The sequence below is a fragment of the Pogoniulus pusillus genome, chromosome 13 (assembly GCF_015220805.1).
Source record: "Pogoniulus pusillus isolate bPogPus1 chromosome 13, bPogPus1.pri, whole genome shotgun sequence".
NCBI lineage: Eukaryota > Metazoa > Chordata > Aves > Piciformes > Lybiidae > Pogoniulus > Pogoniulus pusillus.
This window is the reverse complement of record NC_087276.1, coordinates 10,115,128-10,124,801: the sequence shown is the minus strand read 5'-3', so window position 1 is coordinate 10,124,801 and position 9,674 is coordinate 10,115,128. Positions and strand designations below refer to the sequence as shown.

Here is a 9,674-nt window from a genome sequence, read left to right as displayed (position 1 = left end):
AGCCTCTGGAGAGGATCTAGCTAAAGCAGGGCACCCACAGCAGCTTGCCCAGCAGCACAGTGCATGGAGAGGGTGGAAGCTCTCCACACAAGCAGACTCTGGGCAGCCTGCTCCAGGCCTCCAGCACCCTCACACCAAACATGCTTCTCCTCCTGTTCAGATGGAACCTCCTGGCTACCAGTTTGTGCCCCTTGCCTGTCCCTGGGCACTACTGAAATGCTTTCCACCTCTTTTGCCACATGATGAGGATCATCAGAAAGACACCCGAGGGTCATTAAAGAACCAGGCAGGCAGAGCATGGAGTCTCTGCTTCCACTAATGAACCTGTTAATTGGTGCTCTAGGAGAAGTCTGGCTGGCCAGTGAGTAGACTGAAGTCTCTGATGAACTGTGCAAAGCCAGGCAGGTTGGAGGATGTTTGTGTGGGCTTGCTTTGAGGCAGCCCATGCAGCTGGGACCATGCTTTGCTGTGCTACAGGCTTCACACCCTGTGTTAAGGGTAATTTGAGTTTTTGGAGGCTTCAGGAATAGACCAAGACAGAAAACAAAAGCAAACCAAACTCACACAACTCTTCACTCACCAAAACTCCCTGAGGACTAGCATCTCCAGTGGTGGCTCTTAGCCACTAACACAATCCTTATTTTGAGCTCCATCTCCACCCTAAACAAAAATGCTGCAAAGTATTCTGAGTAAAAGAATCACAGAATGGTCTGGGGTGGAGGGGACTTCTGAAGGGCAGCCAGCAGGGACATCATCCTCCACTAGATCAGGTTCCCCACAGCCCTGCTCAGCCTCACCTTGAATATCTCCAGGGATGGGGCCTCAACCACCTCCCTGGGCAACCTGTTCCAGTACCTTCATGGTGCAGAACTCATTCCTTACACCCAATCTAAACCTGCTATGCTCTAGTTTGATGCCATTGCCCTCATCCTGACCTTACAGCCCTTTGCAAACAGCATCTCTGCAGCTTTCTTGTAGCCCCCTTCAGGTATTGGCAGGCTTCTATGAGGTCCCCCTGGAGCCTTCTCTTCTCCAGGCTGCACACTCCCAGCTCCCTCAGAGCAGAGATGCTCCAACCCCCTGATCATCTTCACAGCCTCCCAAACCCTTGGTGACAAGAAATCCTCTTTCCTCACTGCCTCATGCTGCCACACAGGTATTTACCATAAGGGCCACAGTGGACTTTATTCTGGCTTCCTAAGAGCAAAACTGAACACAAACACAAAAGACCAGGAAGAGGCCAGCTTAAAACTTCCTTTTAAAGGCTGCATCTTTCCTCCCTCTAAATGGCAGAAAAGGACAGAATCCTCAATTCCCCAGAAGTTTGAAGTCTTGGCATCAAAAAGAAGGCAAGACAGAGTCCTTAGGTTCACACATGAAAGAGCTTGATTAGATCTCTTCCTTTCAAGGTGCTTTTATAGCACCTTCAATTTTTAACATCAGCCCATTACACCCAGGAGCTTTCAACAGCTGAGCCTATGAAGGGAACATCACTTTTTTGCTATCTTTAATGCTAGGAAAAGGTAAGAAAATTCCACTCTCAGAACACAGAACCACTGCTGGGCTACAGCAAGGTCAGAGGAGTGAAGTTTATTGGCTGAGAAGCTGAAGAAAAGGTCAAACAGTCACAGGGAGTCACATAGCTGCAGATTCAGGTGGGGTGGAGCGGGGTGAGCATGGAAGCTGCAGTGAAATGTTATCTAAATGTGAAGCCGAAGATGTTGCCTTAATCCTCTGGATAGATCTCTGGCAACTGCAGCATTAACAGGCTCTACCTGTCCAAATTTGGAGATTCAGGTTGGAAAAAAGAAAATAAAGGAAATGTTGGCACAGGGTGGGGGTTCACCTGCTCCATCTATCATGGCTTGCTGAAAGCTGTAAAGGTCACCTCACTACTTCCACACAAAACTCTTTCCAAGTGGATAAACTTTGGTAGCAGAAGCAGGAAAGGTCAGCTCAATAATGCAAGGCAATCTCTGCAGGGCCAGCCAGAGCTTGCTCTTTGAAGGGCTGCAAAGATCATGTCATGGTTGGAGCATAGCAGCAGCTACCAACCCTAAGAAGCAGCCCAGGGAGGTGGTTGAGGACCCATCCCAGGAGATATTCAAAGTGAGGCTGGACAAGGCTCTGGGCAACCTGATCTAGTGGAAGATGTCCCTGTTAGCTGCCAGGGGGGTTGGAGTGGATGTCCTTCAGAGGTCCCTTTTAACCCAAGCCATTCTATGATTCTATAAGGTTACAGGGTGCCAAGTCTAAATGGGAGCCATTAGTTTCCTTCCTGCACTGCAGGAGAGGCTGCTACACTCTTCCTAGCAGTGTGGCTGACCTCCAGCTGCTCTTCTCTCACATTAAGGCTGTGCCTAGCAAGCCTAAAGGCATGTAAGCCAGGCAGGGTTCTCTGTGAGCTCCTCCAGCAGCTCATGCTTGGGAGAAGGCGGCAATGAATCTTGACAAAGCATTCTGTAATCACTGCTCTGCTTTCTGGATCAGCCCCAGCACCCTGATCCTACAGCCAACAGCACCTCGTGGGGAGCCTGCTGCTGCCACACAGCACTGCCTGGGTGGGAAGGTGGCAGTAGGATACAGAAAAAGCCAAAAGGTTTTACCATGTGCAGGTGGAGAGAGGTGCTTCTGCCACTTGCTCTGCTCTGGCAAGACCTCATCTCTGCTGCTGTGCCCAGCTCTGGGGCCTTTTCCTGTGAGGAGAGGCTGAGGGAGCTGGGGGTGTGCAGTCTGCAGAAGAGGAGGCTCAGGGCAGACCTCATTGCTGTCTACAACTACCTGAAGGGAGGTTGTAGCCAGGTGGGGTTGGGCTCTGCTCCCAGACAACCAGCAACAGAACAAGGGGACACAATCTCAAGCTGTGCCAGGGGAGGCATAGACTGGATGTTAGGAGAAAGTTGTTGGCAGAGAGAGTGATTGACATTGGAATGGGCTGCCCAGGGAGGTGGTGGAGTCACCACCCCTGGAGGTGTTGAAGCAAAGCCTGGCTGAGGCACTTAGTGCCATGGTCTGGTTGGCTGGATAGGGTTGGGGGATCTTTGAGGTCCTTTCCAATCTGGTTGATTCTATGATTCTGCACAAGAATGACACGGACCTGCTGGAGAGTGTCCAGAGGAGGACTATGGAGATCATCAGAGGGCTGCAGCAAGGCTAAGAGAATTGGAGCTGTTTAGTCTAGAGAAGAAAAGGTTCTGGGGAGACCTTAGAGTAGCACTGCAATATTTGAAGAGGAGCAGCTGTAAGAGACCTCAAGTGACAGTGTAAAATCCCATGTAATCCCACAGTCCCAGCATAGTGGGGGCTGGAAGGGACCTGTTGAGATCATCCAGTCCAACCTTCTGCTGAAGCAGAGGCATCCAGAGCAGCTCATCCACAGAGTGATATGTGGTGGATGGGGAAAACTGGGGGGGATCTAGAAGTGCTGGAGCACTGTGCTGGCTCAAGGCTTCTGAGAAAGGAATCATGGAATGAAGAGGGTTGGAAGGGATCTAAAGCAGAGACATCCACAGCAGCTTGCCCAGCATCACAATGCCCAGAGGGGGTAGAAGCTCTCCAGACAAGGAGACACCACAACCTCTCTTGGCAGCCTGCTCCAGGCCTCCAGCACCCTCACACCAAACTTCTTCTCCTACTCACACAGAACCTCCTGGCTGCCAGTTTGTGCCATTCCCAGGCATCAGTGACAAGAGCCTGGCCCCAGTCTCTTGCCCCCCACATCTCCTTTATCTCTTGCTGAACATTGCTCAGATGCCCTCTTCTCCAGGCTGTCAGTCTCAGGGCTCTCAGCCTTTGCTCCTCACAGAGCTGCTTCAGGCCCCTCAGCAGCTTTGCAGCCTCCCCTGGACTCTCTCCAGCAGTTCTCTCTTGAGCTGCAAAGTCCAGAACTGGACTTAAGACTCCAGCTGTGGCCTCACTAGGGCAGAGGAGAGGGAGCACCTCCCACTGCTTACACTGTTCTTTGTGCACCAAAAGGCACCTTTTTGGCCCTAAGCTCACATTGCTGGCTGATGGTGAATTTCTTGTCCACCACCACTCCTTTCTCCTTCTCTGTGGAGCTGCTCTCCAGCAGGTCACCTCACACCTGTACTGGTGCAGGAGGCTGCTCCTGCCCTACACTTGCCCTTGCTGACCTTGATGATGTTCTCTTCCACCCTCTGAATTAAAGTGGCTATTACTGAAGAGCAGCTTCAGCCCTGGACCATAGCAGGTGCTTAAATGTTTCCCCAGCAGCTTGGCTTCCCTCCCTCCTCCACATTTCCAATGACACTCCGTCCACCGCCTTGCCCCGACAGATTTCTGTCTGCAGAACTTCTTCCAGATGGCAGATTCAGGGCAGACACTCATTTGCATAATTTCAATCTGCTTCCCAGCAGAAATTCTCCCACAGCAGGCCGGGGGTTCTTCTCTGCTGCTCCCACCCAGGTGGCAGTGGAGCCTGTGCCCGGTGATGGATGACCGGAGCCTCGCAGAGCCCCACGCTCAGCACCATGCGGCTCACAGGTGCAAGAGCTGAATCAGAAGGAGGTTTCTTTGGGACTATAATTCACAGCTTAAAGTGCTCCCAACAGCAACTTTACTGGAGGAAAGTAAACTCTAGCTGGTCAGCTACTCTGGCATGAGAAAGTCAAGGAGATTTTCGAGTCATGGGAAAACACAAAAGAGGTCACAGAGACAAAATAAAGCTCTAAGGTACTGTCCATGATCTCTCTAAACAAGTTCTTTACTATGGTGGAACACTGGAACAGGTTGCCCAGGCAAGTGGTGGAGGTCTCATCCCTGAACACATCCAAGGTCAGCCTTCATGAGACTCTGAGCAACCTGATCTAGCTGGGGATCATAGAACCACCTGGCTGGCAAAAGTCCTTAAGATCACTGAGTCCGACCATAACTTAGCACCTCGCTGTACATAGCTGTCCCTGCAGCATGCTTGAACTAAATGACCTCTAAAGGTCCCTTCCAGGCCAACCCATTCTGTGATTCCATGACTATCCTTTCTTACCATTCCCACTCAAAGTACACAGAATCATGGAATTGTTTAGGTTGGAAAAGACTTCTAAGATCATTGAGTCCAACTGTCAGGCTAAGACCACCATGGCCACCAAACCATGTCCCCAAGTGCCATGGCCACAAATCTCTTAAACACCTCCAGGGATGGTGACTCCACCATTTCCCTGGGCAGCCTGTGCCAATCCTTGACCACTCTGGAAGCAAAGAAATTGTTCCTCATCTCCAAGCTAACTCTCCTCAGCACAAATTTCAGGCCATTTCCCCTCCTCCTATCACCTAAGACTGAGCAGAAGAGACCAATCCCCACCTCACTGCAACCTCCTTTCAGGGAACTGCAGAGAGCAATGAGGTCTGCCCTCAGCATCCTCTTCTCCAGATTAACACCCCCAGCTCCCTCAGCTGCTCCTCCCCAGCCCCGTTCTCTACATTCTTCCCCAGCTTTGTTGCCCTTTTCTGGACCTGCTCCAGCCCCTCAGTGTCCTTCTTGGAGGGACCCAAAACTGAACACAGCATTCATGTTGTGTGGCCTCACCAGTGCTGGCCACAAGTAAACCTCCCTCCAAATACACTGTCTTTGAAACCTCTTTGTATCCAGTTTTGGTTAGTGGATTGGCCTCTATGTGGCAAATTACAGAGTCACAGCATTTTTCCAGTTGGAAAAGACATCTAGATCATGGAGCCCAAACCTTATTACTACAGCTCAGAATAAACATCAAGAGATATCTCAAAGTCTTCAGGTCACGCAACAGAAGGAGCTGGAAGGAGGCATCTATACCAAGACCATGGGTGTAGATATAAAATCAGCAGCAGCAAGTCAAGATGAGGGGAAAATCCTGAAGTTTTCCCTTGCTTTATAGGATCAACAAACACAGAATTATGTTTTTGCTGACTGATAAAGAGGACCAGCTCTGGAAAGCTCAGCTGCTGACTCCTTAAACAAAAAACTCTGGACAACGGCAGTGGAATGATTCCCAGTGAGCTCCACACAAGCAGCAAGGAGGTGATAAAGACAGCATTGAAGGAGTTCAGGAAGAGCAACTGGAGCTGCACAGAAGCTATACTAAAGCCTTCTCTCCTAAAGGCATGGGTAGGCAAGAGTGGGAAAGATTTTCCAGTAGCAGAGGCAGCTATGTTCATTAAAACATAAAAATCAGAGACTCACAGAATGGGTTGGGTGGGAAAAGACCTTTCAAGCTCATTCAGTCCAACCCCTCTGCAGTCAGCAGGGACAGCTGCAACCAGAGCAGGTTGTTCATTCCCCTAAGCAACCTGACCTGGAAGGGTTTCAGAGGTGGGGATTCTATCACCACCCTGGGCAATCTGGGCCAGGATGTCACCACCCTCGGGGTCAAAAATGTCTTCCTTCTCTCCAGTCTGAATCTCCCTGTTTCGGTTCATACCATTACACCCCTAGTCCTGTCACAAAATTCTGCCCCCAGATTTCTCATCAGCCCCTTTAAGCACTACAAGGCCACCACAAGGTCTGCCTGGAGCCTTCTCTTCTCCAGGCTGACCAAGCCCTACTCTCTCAGTCAGATACTCAGTTTTCTATAGGGTTTTCCAGGGAAGACTTCAACATCCTGCACCAGTCCCTATGACAATTCTTTCTGCATCTAAAACTCTCCCATCTTTGCACAACGAGAGAGACACTGAGAGCACACAGCTGAAAGAGCAAGGACAGAAAGTTCAGCTAACCACCAAAACCTGTGCAGTGCTTTCTTGACACCAGCAAGAGTCTGGACTAGACTGGAACTAGCTGAGATCTCACTCTAGTGCCTGCCTCCAAAGCTGGGATGGACAAATGGTCATAAACCTTAGATGCAGAGCACAAAAGGTGTTTTCACATGAACTGCCAGCATTTCAGTTGCCAGAATTAAATGCCAGCAATCATAGAATCATTTTGGCTGGAAAAGACCTTCATGATCAGCCCAACACCACCATGGCCATTAAACCATGTCCTAAAGATCATCCAGTCCATCCATGCTCTAACTTCACCACGTCTGGTGCTAAAGCATGTCCCTCAGCACCACATCTCTGCCTCTTTCAAACACCTCCAGGCATTATTAAACACAGCCTAACCCAAACACTCAGCCCCCTCATGTATTCCCCGTGGTTTTGCCACCTCCACAAGCCAACTCCACCCCACCTCCACCCTACTGCACAGGATGGAGCCCCTCAAAAATAAAGCAGCATTTTATGGAGCAGTTCTCTTCTATAAATAATATTCTATTCTCCACAGCCTGCTCTTTCCTTTGTCTGGTGTGGGAAGCAGCATCTTTGCACTCACATTTCAAACCATGCTCTGAAGCTCTGTTTTTCTTTCTGATCTCTCCTCTGTGCTCCTCACAATGTCATCAGGGCATTTCATTATCCAGCCTAAGGAAGAAATGGAAGCAATTTCCACTTCACAGAGTGAATCAGAGGTGCAAAGAGAGCGAGAGCAAAGCTTTCCCTTCCTTTTGAGTAGACAGGCTGGGAAGGGAGAACTGGAGAATACTTGGAGGTAGCTACAGATTTCAGATATGACTTCGAGAGCTCACACCTCACAGCTGTTAGCTGAGCATCCAGGAGAGCAAAGGCCACACCAAGATCTCTGAGATGCCACCCAAGTGACCCAAAAAGCACCTGACAGAATGCTTTAAGGGCAAAATCCCCTTGTGGCATTCAAATCCATCAGGTAGGATAAAGACAGAATCATTTTGGTTGGAGAAGACCTTCAAGATCATCAAGTCCAACCATTACCTCACTGGTTCTAAACCATGTCCCTCAGCACCACATCTACATGACTTTGAAATACACCTAGGGAGGGACACTCCAACACTGCCCTGGGCAGACTGGGTCAGGCCTTGACAACCCTTTAGGGGATAAAATTGTTCCAACTTAAACCTCCCCCAGGGCTACGTGAGGTCATTTCCTCTCATTTGATCCCTTGTTCACTGGGAGAAGAGACCATCTCTACCTGCCTCTAGCCTCCTTTCAGGGACTTGTAGAGAGCAATGAGGTCTCCCCTCAGCCTTCCCTTCTCCAGGCTGAACACTCCCAGCTCCCTCAGCTACTCCTCAACAGACCTATTCTCCAGACACTTCATCAGCTCTGTTGCCCTTCTCTGGATTTGCTCCAGGACTTCAATATCTTTCTTGGAGTGAGAGCCCCACAATCCTCTTCATCTATCACCTACACACCTTCCAAAACCCACCATGAGTGATGTAGGGCTCAACCAGCTATAATCTCCTGCATGCTACAGCCCTGCTTTCCCCCCAAGACTTGTTTAGAGTCACCAGAAATCAGGCTGAGATCAGCACAATCACCTCTTTAAAATCCAAAGCAACACATTGACCAGAAAAGCACATCACAGAGTCACTATGGTTGGAAAAGATCATCAGGTCCAACCACAATCTAAGTACCATGGCCATGTGCCATGGTCTAGTTGATTGGATAGGGCTGGGTGATAGGTTGGACTGGATGATCTTGGAGGTCTCTTCCAACCTGGTGATTCTATGATTCTATGACTACATCATATCCTTCAGCAAAACCATAGGATGCAATCCTTCAAACCAGCACATCCAGAATCACAGAATTTCTTCAACTGAAAAAGACCTTCAATAACACTGAGCCCAGCCCCACCATGGCCATTAAACCATGTCCCCAGGTGCTATGTCAACACACTTCTTGAACCCCTCCAGAGATGGTGACTCCACCTCCCTGGGCAGTCTGCTCCAGTGCCCAGGAACACTTTCTGTGAAGAAATGTTTCCTAATGGCCAATCTAAACCTCCCCTGGTGCAGCTTCAGACCACTTCCTCTCATTCTATCACTGATGCTAGGCAGAAGAGACCATTTCCTACCTCACTGCATCCTCCTTTCAAGTAGTTGTAGAGAGCAACAAAGTTTCCCTTTAGCCTCCTCTTCCCCTGCTGCCAGCTATGAAGTCATTCACCTTCTAAAGAGCTCCCAGTTTATACCAAACACGAGTTTGTGTCCCAAAATACACCCAGCAGCAAGCGAAACATGAAATGTGCTGGCAAACACACAATGCAAATGCGTTCCTCATCCAGAGAGCCCCACTCTGTGCTGAACAGAAGTCTGCATCCCAAAATAACCCCCAGCACCAACGACAAACACCCAGACCACACATATTTCCCCACATCCTGCCTTGCGCTTCCAGCCCTTCGGCAGCACGAGGAGGTGATTTCCACCGGTGAGAGAAGCTCCAGAGCCAAGTCTGAGCATCCTTTTGTTAACTTGGCAGAGGGGAAAGACACAATAGAAGAGAGCCCTACAGTTTGCAGCCATCTGTGATACCAAAAACAGCAATGAACTTGGAAAGTGCTGTTGGAACACAAGTTAGCACTCCCAGCAAGCCAATGTCTTCAAACATTCATGCCTTTCACATCCAAATTAATGCCTGGCTGGTTCTGGATGAAGAATGAGCTTTCAAGGATTTGGAGATGCTGAAGGGACAAATATAATCAGCTACCTAAAGTGACCTGGGTCCAGTTCTGGGCTGCTCACTTCAAGGGTGACAGGGAACTACTTGGAGAGAGTCCAGGGGAGGCTCCAAAGCTGCTGAGGGGGCTGCAGCAGCTGTGAGGAGTAAAGGCTGAGAGCTCTGGGGCTGTTGAGCCTGCAGAAGAGCAGCCCCAGAGGGCATCTGAGCAATGCTCA

General features: G+C 49.7%; 1 long non-coding RNA gene across 1 annotated transcript in view; it reads right to left on the bottom strand.

Moving 5' to 3' along the window:
• Positions 1–7,154: 7,154 nt before the first annotated feature.
• The window catches only part of LOC135180484 (uncharacterized), a 50,702-nt gene continuing 48,182 nt past the window's right edge, over positions 7,155–9,674 (bottom strand). Inside the window, exon 3 of the long non-coding RNA XR_010304443.1 lies at positions 7,155–7,386. This is a non-coding gene — a long non-coding RNA (uncharacterized LOC135180484). The remainder of the gene's footprint in view (positions 7,387–9,674) is intronic.